Genomic DNA, 17,141 nt, shown 5'->3' on the forward strand with positions numbered 1-17,141 from the left:
TTTTTCTGAGCTAATATCTGAATCATCCCACAGTACATGTGTTACTGTTTATAACATATTTTGAAACTCAAAGTTTTAGGATGGTATTGCTTGCTTATTAGGCTTTAGCAATAGAGCCGTGCATGACTTATACTCATTTGAGAAAGAGTGAATCAGGGTAGTCACCCTGAACTAAGGGGGCTTTGGGCTGCTTAGGGACCTCTGAGAGAGGTCATTTTGGCTGGTGGCATACATAGGCATACACATGACTTGATCTTACCCCTTCCTTTGCCGACACACCTGTCAACAAGGCAGAGAAGCTCGAATTATCTCTCCTCTCCTTTCTGCCTTTCAAGGTGCATATTGCTTTTTCTGAAGCCTTTCTCTTTTCAAAGTTGTCCTCAATGTACTTCTAAAATCTGATTTTACCTGTAAAAAAGATTGATGTGTGGAAGAAAGAGAAGTATACTGAGTGATAATTCTCCAACTCCGTCTTTTCTGATGGCACTGGGATTCCTGTGTTCTTACAGTAGCTTTACCCCAGTGTTACTGTTGGGGCTGTACTTGATTTGGGTTTTGTATTAAACTTCTGTAGCACTTAACAGTTATTGTTTTGTTACTTGTTATTTTTCAATTGCAAGATATGAGCCCCCCCCTTTTTTAAAGATATGAGCCCCTTAAAGGTAGAACCTGTGTTGACTTTGTCTCTCCAGGTTCTATGTTCTTGACATAGGCCAATTTCATAAGAAATGCTTATTGCTCATTGAATAATGACTGTCATGTATTGTTGACATGGAATAGAGACTGTGTGAAAAATATATTCTGAAGTAAAGCTCATAATTGAAGTTATGAGGTTTAGATGGAGAAGGAAAAGGAAGAAATTGTGGGAAGGTGCCCACACTTCATCCTGCTATCCAGTTGCAGAATTACTGTATTAAATTGGTGTTTGTTCATGCTCCTTTGGAAATGTATTAGCTAGAAGATGCAGAGTAAATCCAACTGAGAAAAGCCTGTAGTATGCCAAGAAATGCCCAAGGAGGATGCTAACTTCATACGAATTATCTTGCTTTCATCCTCAGGAGGGCAATAAATCTCAGCTCATGTAGCCTGAAATGGAAAAAAGGAGGGTTTTTACCTTCATATCCTCAGTGGGGAGACAGGGAGAGGAAAATGTAAAATGGCATCTCATTCTATTCTTCGATGCCCTCAGCTAGTCTGTAAGTAACAGTCATAGTGAGGGGGTAGGAGGTGACATTTATGGCTGCTACTTTGGGCCTACATAATTCATACCTGAATTGGCCCCTTTGTTTTAGGGCAGTTTAAAGTAAGTCTAAACTCCAAATCATAGAGAGTGTATTTCTGCAGAATATTATCATCATCCCATATGGGTATGTGTTTTATAGATGACAGACTGAGTCATCGAGATCATCAGTGGATTTACCTAATAAAACTACTCGAAGGCTCTTAGAACAGGCAAAGTGTTGTTGCTAGACCCAGCATTATCAGAAGCACATGCAATTTCCCATTACTGTTAAAAGTTTATTGGTTAAATATTCTAGGCTCTATGCATAACTAAATGAACATGTAGTGTAACTATAAAGTATTTTGTATCTGCCACCAATTAAAGTTACATGCATAAAAATAATTCACTCCCACAAAACAAACACACACATGGTTTGAATTTCACTTGGAATTTCCTCTGGCTGGCTGAATATTTGCCAAGTGCTTTTGTAAAGTGCTGCATACAAAAAAAAAAAAAAAATCAGTAGGGCTCGGTTTTTCTGATATGTACATAGCACATGTATAGCACATAAAAACTGAAGGTTTTATTTCCTTTGGGGGGCATAATTTGGTCTGATAGTCCACCATTGTTACTGTAGTTTAACGTAAAAAAGTAAAGCTAATCTTTTAGTGTAATGGATGGATGATTCCTATATCTCTTTATTTAATAACACTCATTTGTTCAACATGCATTTAGTAAATGATTATGTTCCAGGCACTGTCCAGTGGAATTAGAAGATGAATAAAACTCAAATGGTCCCAGTCCTTAAGTACCTTATGCATCTGCCCAAACCTGTACATTATTGAATATAACTTTCTTTTTTGCTGCTTTTCTGGTGCCATCTTTTTGCCACATGTTGAAAGAGTGACCTGCATAAAAATGCATCAGTTTTTATTTTGATCATTTAAATTATTTTTATAAAAATATCAACTTTTGTTTTATATACAGTACTCATTATCTTCAGAAGCTACTAAATCTGTGGTACTTTGTTGGGTTTGGACATTTATTGACAGCCAGCTTGCTAATTCCCATTTTATAGGTGAAGGAAGTAAATATTAAGTCACAAATATAGAGAAAGCCAGCTACATCGAGTATTTATTACATTTTAATAAATATGCAAATATTTATACATAGGCATGCATAGTCTTACACATTCTATATAAAATATATATATGTACAGCTGACTCCAGCCTAGATATTGTACCTGTGCCCTGGTATTGCAAGATCACTAAAACTTTGTCAAATCATTTGCATTACCTCCTTATCATTAAATGTACATTAGTGCCATTTTATTCTTAAACTCTGCTTATTGACTTCCTCTGCTTTAAAAACCATCAGGGCAAGTTTGGACAAGAATTCAGATTTGTTTTCTTTGTTGAGTGTGGGAGAAGAGCTTTAGAAACCAGGCTCTTGATTAAAATAGGCTGGTGTACCTTTTGGTTTGAGCCCTCAGGTCCCAGACTTATTCTCTTTTTTTTTTTTTTTTAAGATTTTATTTATTTATTTGAGAGAGGGAGAGAGAGAGAGAGAACAAACAAGCAGGGAGAGCAGCAGAGGGAGAGGGAAAAGCAGATTCCCCACTGAGCAGGAAGCCCAAGGCAGGGCTTGATCCCAGGGCCCTGAGATCATGACCTGAGCTGAAGGCAGACACTTAATCAACTGAGCCACCCAAGCACATCTCCCCCCACCCCCCATTGACCCCTGTCATTATCATTTAAAAACCTTATTATCACTAGCTATACCTAGGGGTAGTTTGGCATATTAACAAGCTATGACACTTACTTTACAGAAACAATGCCGCCTTTCTCTTTCTGTTGGAGGAAATTTATACTCTCTAACATTAACAATAGAATAATGACTACTGTGTTATAAATCATAACAAAAAGGTTCCTGCAAGGAATTATGATTTTATTTCCTTTGGAATATTATTAGGTAAGCCTCACCTAAACAGTTATTATGCTTTCCTCCAGTTGTAGTGTTGTTTTTTTTTTCTGATGGACATAAAAGGTATGTGATATTTTAAAATATCCTTATGTATATCAGCCTATTTTAGTATTATCAGAATGTAGAACATTGCTTGTAAGGAAGCTTACAGATTATCTAGCCTATGTCTCTTATTTTACAAGTGAAGTCTAGGAAAGATTGAATCATCTAGTACCTACAATTAAGTTTAGAGGCTGACAGTAGTAGTCTTCTGACTTCTGATCTATTTTTTATCTTTCTTCCCTTAAAGATGACCATGCTATTACAATTTTTTATTGTACAATTGTTCTTGATAGATACATTATGAGATATTATACCTAGTTGTGTACACATGGGTGTGCATCACACACATTCACACACACACACCCCAAATCATGTTTATAGAGTTTACCAGGGCAAGAATCAGCGATTTATGTTTCCTAAATATTCAGTTCCCAAATCATAGTTGTTTTTCTAGCTTTCTGCTTTTTCATATAAAGAGTATTTGACATTTTCATTCATTAGGAAAAAAAATAGGAAACTGCCATTTGCAGTCATGATAGAAATCAGACAAGAACCATCAATAGATACTAAAATAATGGGTGAAAGTTTGATTTCTTTTTTAATTTGCTTTTCTTAAAGAATCTCCTCATAAAATACTAACTATAAAGTGAAAAATAGTAATTTGAAAGAAGTAATTGGCAGATACTGCCTTAAACAGGTGATGAAAGTTAACATCATCGTGCTAGGAAAAATTGACATCATATACCTCCTGATACAGTGTGTTGAACCCTAGAAATGAGATGGCTTTTGAAAGAATTTTTTTTTGCCTTTGTATTTTTAGAATATATTTTTAAGATTTTATGTATTTCTTCATGAGAGACCGAGAGAAAGGCAGAGACATAGGCAAAGGGAGAAGTAGGCTCTCCACGACGACTTCATCCCACGACCTCAGGATTACAACCTGAGCCGAAGGCAGATGCTCATCCACTGAGCCACCCAAGTGCTCCTAGAATTCTTTAGAATAAAAAATTCAGACTTTATATCTTTATGTCTGAATCTACAAAGAAATCTATGGCATTGCTAGATCACTTTGAGTGTAACCAATAATTTTCCTTTTTTGAGATTTTCTAGTATGGCAAATCTTAATAATTTTGGTCTTACTAATGTGATTAAAAACAAAAGAACACTGGCTTTATTAATACTTTAGCTAGTAAATATTTGGTATTAAAATATAAATGAAAATATTTATAGATATCTAAAGTCTTAGACTTGAAGATAACATTTTTTTCTTTTTCAAGTTTTTATTAAATTCTAGTTAGTCATGATTGCTTCGGCAACACATATTAAATTCTGGTTAGTTAATATACAGAATAATATTAGTTACAGATGTAGAATTTAGTGAATTATCACTTTCATACAACACCTGTGCTCATCACAAGTGCCGTCCTTCATTCCCATCACCTATTTCACCCATTGCCCACCAACCTCCCCTCCAGTAACCCTCAGTTTGTTCTGTATAGTTAAGAGTCTATTTCCTGGTTTGCTTCTCTCTCCCACCCCATATTCATTTGTTTTGTTTCTTAAATTTCACATACGAGAGAAATCATATGAGATTTGTCTTTCTCTGACTGATCTTGCTTAGCATAATACTGTCTAGCTCTATCTATGTCATTGCAAATGCAAGATTTCATTCTTTATGGCTGAATAATATTCCCTTATATATATGTACCACATCTTCCTTATCCATTCATCAACATTTGGGATGTTTCCATAATTTGGCTATTATTGATAATGCTGCTGTAAGCATCAAGGTGCATGTATACCTTCCAATCAGTATTTTTGTATTCTTTGGGTAAATACCTGCTGATACAACTGCTGGATCATAGGGTAGTTCTATTTTTAACTTTTTGAGGAACATCTGTATTTTCCAAAATGGCTGTACCAGTTTGCATTCCCACCAGCAGTGTAAGAGGGTCCCTTTTCCCTGCAGCCTCACTAACACCTGTTGTTTCCTGTGTTGTTCATTTTAGCCATTCTGACTGGTGTGATGTGGTGTCTTATTGTAGTTTTGATTTGTATATCCCCGATGATGAGTGATGTTGAGCATCTTTTCATGTGTCTCTTGGCTGTTTGTATATCTTCTTTGGGAAGATGTCTATTTATATTGAAGATAACATTTTTTCTGAACATGTCACTTCAATTGGTTAATGACACACAATACTCCTTCCTCCTTATATCCATAGGATATAGACCTCTTTACTAAATCTTGACTAGCAAGTTAATTCAGTTAAAATTTATGGTTAAGGAGGCCAGTGTTACATGTTTGATCTTATATGGGTATTATTTAGTTCTCTGGCTATGCATGTTAACATTGGCAAATTGACTTAAAAATTTATGATGTTGGTTACTTGGGTGTATTAAGTGTAAGTATGAAAAGCTTTGGAAAAACTTGACAAATTGCTCTCCCTTGAAACATTGTTATCTTCATTTTAAACAGTAAGTGTTTTTTACTGTTTCTTAGGAAATTTTTGTTGTATTTAAAAATATAAGCTGCTTATGAACATCACTGTGATTTTAAAAAGTCAGACATTTTCTGGATTTATTGGACATCATTTGTGTGTGTGCATTTCATATACATTTTATGTATGTATTTGCATCAGAAAGAACACTGAAATAATCCTATGTCTAGAGGCATAAAGGCATTTCATTTAGATGTTCAGACAACTAACAGTAAGTCTAAAAGAGTCCAATGAGTAAATATATAGTTTGTACAACAGAGGTGTAGTTTTTAAACTTATATATAAATTGAACTTCAGAGTATCCTAATTTAAATGTACTAGAGAAATATCACTGTTTCAAAGCCTTGGTGATTGTGGCTGCTAAGTAATTTTTATGGATAAAAGAATTTTGCAATTTATTTTTCTTAACTGTTGGCAAACTACTTATCTAATGAGCCATATTTTTGACATGGACAGATCACCTATATTATTCAACTAGTACTGCCATCGTTTTACTCACTTTATGTAGAGTGAGTTTCTTTCAGGTAGGCTAATTAGAACCTGTTGTCTTGTAAGATTTGGTGATGTGTATAATTCTTCTTATAGCAAATCCAACTGACTAGCAAATTTTTTTGCTTAATATCTGAAAAGCTATTAGACTTTAAGATTACATTTTAAAAATATGCAATATAGCCTATGAGAGACTTTTGCATTACATTACAGAGATCACCCTAAATTTTCAAATGCTAGTCATCATTTTTAACCTATTAAATTCTCTTTTTAATATTACATATGAACATATCGCTACTAAGTAAGGTCTAAAATGATCCAATTTTAAAAATTGCAGTATTGGTTTTTAGTATTTTAAGGTCTAGTTGTTGCATTAAAGTGGAATTTGGTATTGAAAGGGAATATTACTAAGTATTGAATTAAAAAATAAATTGGAAATGCTGTTCTCCCTCTCTGTTGTTCCCTCTCTTCTTCCCCTCACTACTGAAGTGTTTTTGTTTTTAAAGATGAATTATCAAAAAAAAAAAAGACAAAATATCTTTTTTCATTCCACTTTCTCTATTTCATTCTGTAATGACTGGCTTCTTTCCACACTGCCTCTTCTCTGATAACTCAAGCGAGATGATTGTAGCCTCCTAACTTCCATATTCAGTGATTAATTTCTAGTATTTCTTTCTTGGCTTTTCTGAAACAACTGATATTACTGACTACTCATTCATTCTTCTTAAATTCTGTACTCTTTGGGCTTCTGGTCAAGACCATTCTTTTCTGATCTTCTCCTGCTGTTTCTTCTCAGCCTTTCTGTGGCCTCTGCTTCCCCTCCAGAGGCATGAAAAGTGTAGGACCTAAGAGCATGTTTGGTATTCTTTATTAGACACAGCTAACCAGATGGTGTACATGTAAAGGAGTCGTTCATGTTATCTTTAAAAAAGTTATTTCATTCAATATATTGGGTTAGGAAATAATTTTTCTTTCTATACTTTTTACTCTTGATTTGACATGAATTTGGATTTTCTTTTACTTCAAGTCTTAATTAAGGATGTATAGAGTATCATATTGTAATAACTTTGTTAAGGTAATTTATGATTGGTCTTTAAATAAAATTTAATACATTCCAAAGAGGAATGTGTTATGTTCATCTAATTCATGTAACACAGAACACTTTATTCACAATATTGTCAATCAGTCTTCACTGCGAAAATGCATCTTTCTTTATATCCAAAGTTATAAGTATGAAAATGCTTTTTTTTTTTTTGAGATTTTCTTCAAGTGTAGAACTTTGAAATACCATTAGCTAAGAACTTCTACTTCATATATAAGTATGAATTCTCCAAATGCTTCTGTATGTATGATCCTCTGTTCCTGGCCAGAAAACTATTTACCTTGACTTAAAAAATTAATAACATGACATGCTTTATGAATAGGCATTCTGGAATCAGCCAGAAGACTTCAAACCAAAAATAGGGATATGTTTCCTATGGAGTGTGAGCCCAATAAATCAGGTGCCTGGAGCTAGGAAAGGGTCGTGGTGAGCCTATTTGTAAACTTTGGGTTTCTGAATGTTAATTTTAAGCTTCTTTTTGAAAAGGCCAGTGTTTGTAGAGCTTATCCTGTCAGCAATATCCTGTGTCAATTGTCAGGTCATGTTTAACGTGTGGAGATGTATTAATCTGCCATAGCTAGCACTATGAGGGACTGGGATAAATAGAGGGCTCAGCAGATGAAGAGGGATTAACTGTGTAGATTGAGCAAACTCTTCAATCACTGAACCAGTGATTTTACAAAGGATTAGCTGCTGCTTTTACAAATATTGATTACTGATTTGCTACTCAGAATGGAAATGACATAATGTGTGCAGTTGCTGTGTGGTGTGCTATGTGAAATGTACATCATTCATATTAATGGATTTGTCATAGGCATTACAGAAACTGACAGATTTATTATAGCAGCAGTTGCTAGAACTGTTATGGTTAAGGTTGTGTCAGCATATCTATTAAAACTTCAGGATTTTAGAAGTTTATAGTAGAGCCATAAAATTCATTTTCCAGGTGGAATTTGGAATACCAGTTATAGCCTGGCACAGTTATTTTTGTGCATATTTTTACATGCATCAGTTTGAAAGGCTTTTAAGTTGGACAGAACGAAAATACATTATTGAGTTATTTTTGTAATATCAAAAAATTTAGATTATTTCATTTTGGAAAAAATTTTAAATTCATCATAAATGCTTGTTTTCCAACCAAAAACATGCCTAGTACATGTGGACATCTGAAAATCCATCAGTATTTTTCCCAGACAGGATTTGTCTTGAAGCCTTTGCCTTCTTTCATTTCTATAATCAATTTGAGATTTTTGGAAAACAGAAATATCTGGGCAATTAATAATCAATTACTACTTTGTTTCACTTAAGTGACTTTTTTACCACACTAAAAAAATCAGTAGTAAGAATTAGAATGATCTAATATCAGAGAAAATATCTTCCTTTAATCTGTTTAAAGAAATCTGTTTTCTTGCAAATGTTCTGTTATGTCATGATGGGAAGGCTTTTCAGAGTTGTATGTTGAAGGGTGAGCTGGAAGCTATCTAGGCAGTGAGGGTGGCAAGGTGTGATATAGTGAAGAAGGGTGAGGAGTAGCATATTCTAGGCAGAATGAGACCTTGTATGGATATGTGAGACTTAGCCTATTTGAAGAATAGCTAGATACGTGAACAGTCTCAAAGTGTAATACCTCTATATGAATTGAGAGGATTGTTTTCAAGCTGTATTATTTTACCATAAAACGATACATATTTATTAAGCTAAATCTTTCAGATTAGTAGTTAAGGCTTTTCTAGCTGTGATTTAAATAATATAAATTGATTTAATTTACTTAAAAACCTATACACATTCTCTTTTCTTTTTCACCGAAATTCTATTATGTGAACTTATAAATGTAATACATGCTTGTAGCAAAGAAAATATATCCTCCACCCCCCCAAAATCCCTAGAAGTAAGAACTATTAATTGTTCTGAATATCCTTCCAGACATTTTTCCCTGAATTGTACAAATGTGTGTGTGCTAGAATAAATATGAAATCAGAGTTTTTAAATTAAAAATGGGATATCATTGTACATATTATTCTGTACCTTATGTTTTTCACTTAAGTATCATGATCATCTTTCTCCATTAGTGCATATCTTTCTCCATTAATACACATAGATCTACACATGCTTATTTAAATGATAAGCATTATTTAAAATGGTTTCATAATGTCTTTCTTGCTGGACATGTTCTATTTTTATATCACAAGTTGTGTTTCAGTATCTGTTCTGGCATATACACTATTAATGAACCAGTGCTTGATATTTGTAGGATAGATTCTTGGGAGTTTATTCTTAGGATATTGTCAAATTTTCATGCACAGAACTGTAGGAAGTTACAGTCCCAAAGGGAATGCAGGAGAATACCCTTTCTTCCCATCCTTCCCTGTTTGGTGGTATTAATCTTTTTAGTTTTTACTAGTCTCACAAAGTTAAAAAGCAGTATCCTGTTTTATTTTGTTTTCTTTAGTTTTTAGTGGTTTATTCATTTAGCAAAATTTTTTTAACATTTTAAAATTTAAATTCAATTTGCCAACATATAGCATAATACCCAGTGTTAATCCCATCAAGTGCCCTCCTCAGTGCCCATCACCCAGTCACCCCATTCCCCCACCCACCTCCCTTTCCACAACCCTTTGTTTGTTTCCCAAAGTTTCATTCAGCAAAATTTAATGAGCACTTACTGTGTGTCCAGGCATTAATTTGGCACTGGGGATATACAGTGGACAAGACAGTGTGGTCTCTGAGTTCATGGAACATTTTTAGTAAAGGTGAGGGGAGCTAGGGAAGAGACAGTAAATCAGTAAACATTATCTTTTCTTGTGTTTATTGGCTTTTGTACTTATTCTATGAATTGCCTGGTTCATATTCCTCACCTATTTTTCTGTTAAACTCTCTATCTTCTTCTTATTGATTTGTGGGAACTCATTGTCTCTTGTGACATCCATGCAAATATTTTTTGCTACCCAACCCTTGAAAAAGTCATCATCTGACAAATTAATGATTGTACTAATTCTTATCCAAGTATGGAATTGTAATACCATACCTGATTTCTAATGGGTGGTGATAGATCACTGAACTTTGGACCAAGTGTCAGATTTCCATAGTTTTCCATCCTGTGAGGAATGTATAAGAGTTTTTTTCTTTTTCTTTCTTTTTTTTTAAAAAAGATTCATTTATTTATTTATGATAGACATAGAGAGAGAAAGAGAGAAAGAGAGAGGTAGAGACACAGGAGGAGGGAGAAGCAGGCTCCATGCCGGGAGTCTGACGTGGGACTCGATCCCAGGACTCCAGGATCGTGCCCTGGGCCAAAGGCAGGCCCTAAACCGCTGAGCCATCCAGGGATCCGCTTTATTTCTTTTTTTAAGTAGGTTTTGTGCCTAACATGCTTGAGCTCACAATCCTGAGATTAAGAGTTGCATATTAAAAAAAAAAAAAAAAAGAAAGAGTGGCATATTCTACTGTACTGAGCCAGCCAGGCACCGCAAGAGTTATTTCTTTTCTCTAATGTAATGTATTTTGATATTAAAAAAAATACATTATAGTTTTGAGTCTTGCATGAGCCTTGAGGATATCCAGATGAAGGGAACTTAATTGAATTCATTGATTTGTTTAATAACTATCATCTCATTATTAGGAAGATAGATGTAACATTATGTATGTAAAAATATTTTTGTGGTGAGAATATACATCATAGTCAATTGATATATGATTTAATTACAGGCTGAATTTGTAGAAAACATGTAATGGAATATCTTATCATAAGAGGTTACCATACCTGGATTGATTTTGAATAAGTTGTATCATATCATTTATTCATATTGAGTTGGAGTGGGATGTATATTTTTTGGATTTTAAGTATTTTTCCATGTTTTTGAGAGATCCTTGTGTGTTTAAAATATTCATGAACAAACTATGGATTCAGATTCAGAGTGTTTTACAGCCTTACACCTCCCTGAGGTAAGTGCCAGCCCTGTCATTGCAGTGAAAGACGACGGCCCACCACAGCCTGGTGCTCAGGGGTGTTTGGAGAGGCCTGTCTGTTTGCACCAAGTTGCATCAGTTGGTATGTGTTGCTAGCACATGTTTTATTCCAGGAGATTCATTTTCAAAGTTTTAATTTGACATTTTTAATGTGAGTCAAAAACTTAAACCTCAGTGGTGAAATTGTTCAGGTAATGATGACTCTTATCTGGGAGGAAAGAAGACCACAGACAGTTAGGCTGTGGACCTCCTGCTCTGTGGACTTAAGGCTGGGATAGTGCACACAAGAACAGATTCCTAGATTGCCTTATGATGTCTAACTCAGGGTAAATATCGGTTTCTGTATTTGGCAGTTGATTTTTTTATATCCTGGATACTCATTTTTGAAAAATATGCTGAAATCATGTGCCTCAAAATGGGCAACTTTTCATATAATATGTTCCAATTTATTTTTCTCCCTTTTATTGTAATTCTTATTTTATGTGGACTGTTACAAGGCTCAGGCCTGAACTGGAGTGTTATTAAGGAGGCATTAAAGTGGGGAGGAGAAAGGAGGATGCTCCAGTTGTGGTGGCCCTTTCCGGCTCTCTTGCCTGCCCCCACCCCCCTCGGTTTCCTCAGTTTCTTCTTCCCGTACTCCACATCAATGGGGGACCACACCAGTTCTGATGAAAGAAGTATTACATTTTTATAAAATTATTTTAATGACCCCAAAGTTAGTCTATAAATAAAATCACCCTCCTCATTGGCATTTTATATATCTGATATTTCCCTTCTGGCTTCAGTCTTGTGCTGTTTGCAGAACTCTATTTTACCAACTTATTGATATTTTAAAAATTTTGCATTAAACATTATCTTAGAGCATGTTTTTAAGATCCTAGAAGTATAAAGTGAAGTTTTAAAAACATACCACTAAGAGCAGTGTACATATTTTATTTCAAAATTCTCCCTCAGCATTTTAAATAAGCATCCTTAGTGATGTGGATGCATGCTTCAGTTTGAAAAGCACCATCTTATGATGCCTTGCTCAAAGTCTAGTGAAAAAGACAAACTTATGGATATATGATTTTAGCCTAATATTGTAGGTGATGCCACATGAATGTTTCTCTTCCTGGCCAGTCTCTCCACATATGGCTGTTAACAGTTATTCTGCTCTGAAGCTAAGGATCAGAAAGAGGATTAAACATGTGGTGTGCTTTTATTTTCAGACACTAGAAAAATAATGCTATACATCAACTCTTCAAACGCTGAAGTTTTAATGTGTGTTCTTCGGTAATTTACTCTATTACATAGATAACACTGCTTTCTAATTCTTTCAGTTACCGGGGTATACATTATTACCAGTTCATACTAAAGAGGAGACTTGGGCATTTTGTCATTCTCAGTAACATGTCATTCTGTGTATGTTTTGTTTATGTGAAGTAAGCATATGCTTAAACTTCATGTAAGCTAGAATTATTCTGGCACTGAGTTAGAACTTTTAGAAGCAGTTGCTGATTTGTTTTGTGTTAAGGTGATCTTCATCCAGACATATGTCCCTGTAAAGCTATAATACTTTATAAATTTTTGGGTAAATTTATAAGTAAGAGTATCTCAACATTACTCCCAGCTTGGCTGATTGTTAGGGGTATTGCTCTGAATTAGTAACATAAAAGAGTGTTGTTGGTTTCTTGCAGGGGTCATATCTTGTGTTTGGGATTTAATATTTACCAAAAGTTTGACCAAGACAAATAGTATTTTGGAAGGATTATGTGAAAAATGTGCAAGGTGTCTATTCCTGTAGGTATTCTATGGTCTTATCCTTGAGTTTAACAAAGCTATTGGGAGCTATATACTTGGGCTACTGGGTTTTGTGCTCTGTAGAATTACTTTTAGTAAATTTTGTTTTGGCATTGTGCTGTTGGCTTGACATGAGTGATGTTATACAAAGCAGCCCTGTGAACTTACTGTAACAATGTTATTGAGGACATTGAGAACACATGGGAAAGATTTCTTTCTCATTTCAGTACCAGGAATCAGGAATAGTTGTATATTCCTCCTTGAGCAATCAATGATCTATATTTATCTTATGGGTAATGAATCCTATAATTCATTATTTCTTGCCTCATGCTGGTTGTTATAAGGCTTATAACTGAGTTTTTGGCCCATTCCCACTAAGTGTAAATGACTTTGTAGTTCCAACTTGTTTTGTGTTCTACCCTGACTCCTAGTTGTGCCTTGATTTAGTACCTTTATTTTTTAAAATTTGAAATAATGTCATTTATGGAAGAGTTTCAAGCGTAGTACAGATAATTCCTATTATACTCATCATGTAGATTTTCTTAAGTAATTAACTTACAAGGGAAAACCTGTAAGGCTAACAGGAGATTTTTCAAAAGAAACTTTAACATTTAACATTTTTTACATTTGGGTATTTGTTTTCTCTATATATACACACAATTTTCTCCTACTTGTTTTAATTTCCATGCCAAATGTATCTGTACAAATGCCTATAAGATGCTTTTTGGTTGAGAGGGGGGAGAATGAAGCTGTGTATTACTAAATGAACAATAATAATAATAGATAAGAATGTGTATAATTTCACACCTATATTGAAAAAGGAGACCCATGGAAATACCTATTTCAAATAGAAGGGAGATAAATTGTGTGTATGTGGCGGTGGGGGGTAGTGGGAGAGAAAGGAAGGAAAGACAAGAGAACACTCGTGTGTTTCAAGAGGATACTTTAGAGGGGAGGGGCAAGCTGGCGGAAGAGTAGGGTCCCCAAATCACCTGTCTCCACCAAATTACCTAGAAAACCTTCAAATTATCCTGAAAATCTATCAATTCGGCCTGAGATTTAAAGAGAGACCAGCTGGAATGCAACAGTGAGAAGAGTTCGCGCTTCTATCAAGGTAGGAAGACGGGGAAAAAGAAATAAAGAAACAAAGGCCTCCAAGGGGGAGGGGCCCCGCGAGGAGCCGGGCTGAGGCCGGGGCGAGTGTCCCCAGGACAGGAGAGCCCCGTCCCGGAGACGCAGGAGCTGCACCGACCTTCCCGGGCGGAAAGGGGCTCGCGGGGAGTTGGAGCAGGACCCAGGAGGGCGGGGATGCCCTCGGGTTCCCTGAGACAGTAACAGAGCAACTGCGCGCCCAGGAGAGTGCGCCGAGCTCCCTAAGGGCTGCAGCGCGCACGGCGGGACCCGGCGGGACCCGGAGCAGCTCGGAGGGGCTCGGGCGGCGGCTCCGCCGAGGGGGCTGCGGGGCCCCGGGAGCAGCTCGGAGGGGCTCGGGCAGAGGAAGAGGCTCCGTGCGGAGGGGGCTGCGCGGTTCCAGGAGCAGCTCGTGGGGGCTCGGGCGGTGGCTCCGCGGAGGGGGTTGCGCGGCCCGGGAGCGCGAATCCAACAGCGCAGGCTCCGGGACACAGCCCAGGATCCCGCCTCCCCCGGGACAGGCAGAGGCCGGGAGGGCCCAGGACAGCGAGGACGCTCCTGCCCCGAGCTGAGCAGATCAGCGGCCCCGCCCCGGAGCCTCCAGGCCCTGCAGACGGAGTTCCTGCCGGAGCTGAATCCAGGTTTCCAGAGCTGCCCCGCCACTGGGGCTGTTCCTCCTGCGGCCTCACGGGGTAAACAACCCCCACTGAGCCCTGCACCAGGCAGGGGCACAGCAGCTCCCCCAACTGCTAACACCTGAAAATCAGCACAACAGGCCCCTCCCCCAGAACACCAGCTAGACTGACAACTTCCAGGAGAAGCCAAGGGACTTAAAGTACACAGAATCAGAAGATACTCCCCGGTGGTTCTTTTTTTTTTTTGTTTTGTTTTGTTTTGTTTTGTTTTGCTTTTTGATTTGTTTCCTTCCCCCACCCCCCTTTTTTTTCTTTTTCTTTCTCTTTTTCTTCTTTTTTTTTTTCTTCCCTTTTTTTTCTCTTTCTCTTTTCTTTCCTTCTTTCTCTCCTCTCTTTTTCTCTTTTTCCCAATACAACTTGCTTTTGGCCACTCTGCACTGAGCAAAATGACTAGAAGGAAAACCTCACCTCAAAAGAAAGAATCAGAAACAGTCCTCTCTCCCACAGAGTTACAAAATCTGGATTACAATTCAATGTCAGAAAGCCAATTCAGAAGCACTATTATACAGCTACTGGTGGCTCTAGAAAAAAGTATAAAGGACTCAAGAGACTTCATGACTGCAGAATTTAGAGCTAATCAGGCAGAAATTAAAAATCAATTGAATGAGATGCAATCCAAACTAGAAGTCCTAACGACGAGGGTTAACGAGGTGGAAGAACGAGTGAGTGACATAGAAGACAAGTTGATAGCAAAGAGGGAAACTGAGGAAAAAAGAGACAAACAATTAAAAGACCATGAAGATAGATTAAGGGAAATAAACGACAGCCTGAGAAAGAAAAACCTACGTTTAATTGGGGTTCCCGAGGGCGCCGAAAGGGACAGAGGGCCAGAATATGTATTTGAACAAATTCTAGCTGAAAACTTTCCTAATCTGGGAAGGGAAACAGGCATTCAGATCCAGGAAATAGAGAGATCCCCCCCTAAAATCAATAAAAACCGTTCAACACCTCGACATTTAATAGTGAAGCTTGCAAATTCCAAAGATAAAGAGAAGATCCTTAAAGCAGCAAGAGACAAGAAATCCCTGACTTTTATGGGGAGGAGTATTAGGGTAACAGCAGACCTCTCCACAGAGACCTGGCAGGCCAGAAAGGGCTGGCAGGATATATTCAGGGTCCTAAATGAGAAGAACATGCAACCAAGAATACTTTATCCAGCAAGGCTCTCATTCAAAATGGAAGGAGAGATAAAGAGCTTCCAAGACAGGCAGCAACTAAAAGAATATGTGACCTCCAAACCAGCTCTGCAAGAAATTTTAAGGCGGACTCTTAAAATTCCCCTTTAAGAAGAAGTTCAGTGGAACAGTCCACAAAAACAAGGACTGAATAGATATCATGATGACACTAAACTCATATCTCTCAATAGTAACTCTGAATGTGAATGGGCTTAATGACCCCATCAAAAGGCGCAGGGTTTCAGACTGGATAAAAAAGCAGGACCCATCTATTTGCTGTCTACAAGAGACTCATTTTAGACAGAAGGACACCTACAGCCTGAAAATAAAAGGTTGGAGAACCATTTACCATTCGAATGGTCCTCAAAAGAAAGCAGGGGTAGCCATCCTTATATCAGATAAACTAAAATTTACCCCAAAGACTGTAGTGAGAGATGAAGAGGGACACTATCTCATACTTAAAGGATCTATCCAACAAGAGGACTTAACAATCTTCAATATATATGCCCTGAATGTGGGAGCTGCCAAATATATAAATCAATTAATAACCAAAGTGAAGAAATACTTAGATAATAATACACTTATACTTGGTGACTTCAATCTAGCTCTTTCTATACTCGATAGGTCTTCTAAGCACAACATCTCCAAAGAAACGAGAGCTTTAAATGATACACTGGACCAGATGGATTTCACAGATATCTACAGAACTTTACATCCAAACTCAACTGAATACACATTCTTCTCAAGCGCACATGGAACTTTCTCCAGAATAGACCACATATTGGGTTACAAATCGGGTCTGAACCGATACCAAAAGATTGGGATCGTCCCCTGCATATTCTCAGACCATAATGCCTTGAAATTAGAACTAAATCACTACAAGAAGTTTGGAAGGACCTCAAACATGTGGAGGTTAAGGACCATCCTGCTAAAAGATGAAAGGGTCAACCAGGAAATTAAGGAAGAATTAAAAAGATTCATGGAAACTAATGAGAATGAAGATACAACCATTCAAAATCTTTGGGGTGCAGCAAAAGCAGTCCTAAGGGGGAAATACAT

At 36.9% G+C, this 17,141-nt stretch overlaps 1 protein-coding gene across 5 annotated transcripts in view; it reads left to right on the forward strand.

Annotated features, from left to right (window-relative positions):
• The window catches only part of SKAP2 (src kinase associated phosphoprotein 2), a 179,264-nt gene that overhangs the window by 79,055 nt on the left and 83,068 nt on the right, over window positions 1-17,141 (forward strand). The window lies entirely within an intron of this gene.

Source organism: Canis lupus, chromosome 18 (assembly GCF_048164855.1).
Source record: "Canis lupus baileyi chromosome 18, mCanLup2.hap1, whole genome shotgun sequence".
In the NCBI taxonomy this organism is placed as follows: Eukaryota; Metazoa; Chordata; class Mammalia; order Carnivora; family Canidae; genus Canis; species Canis lupus.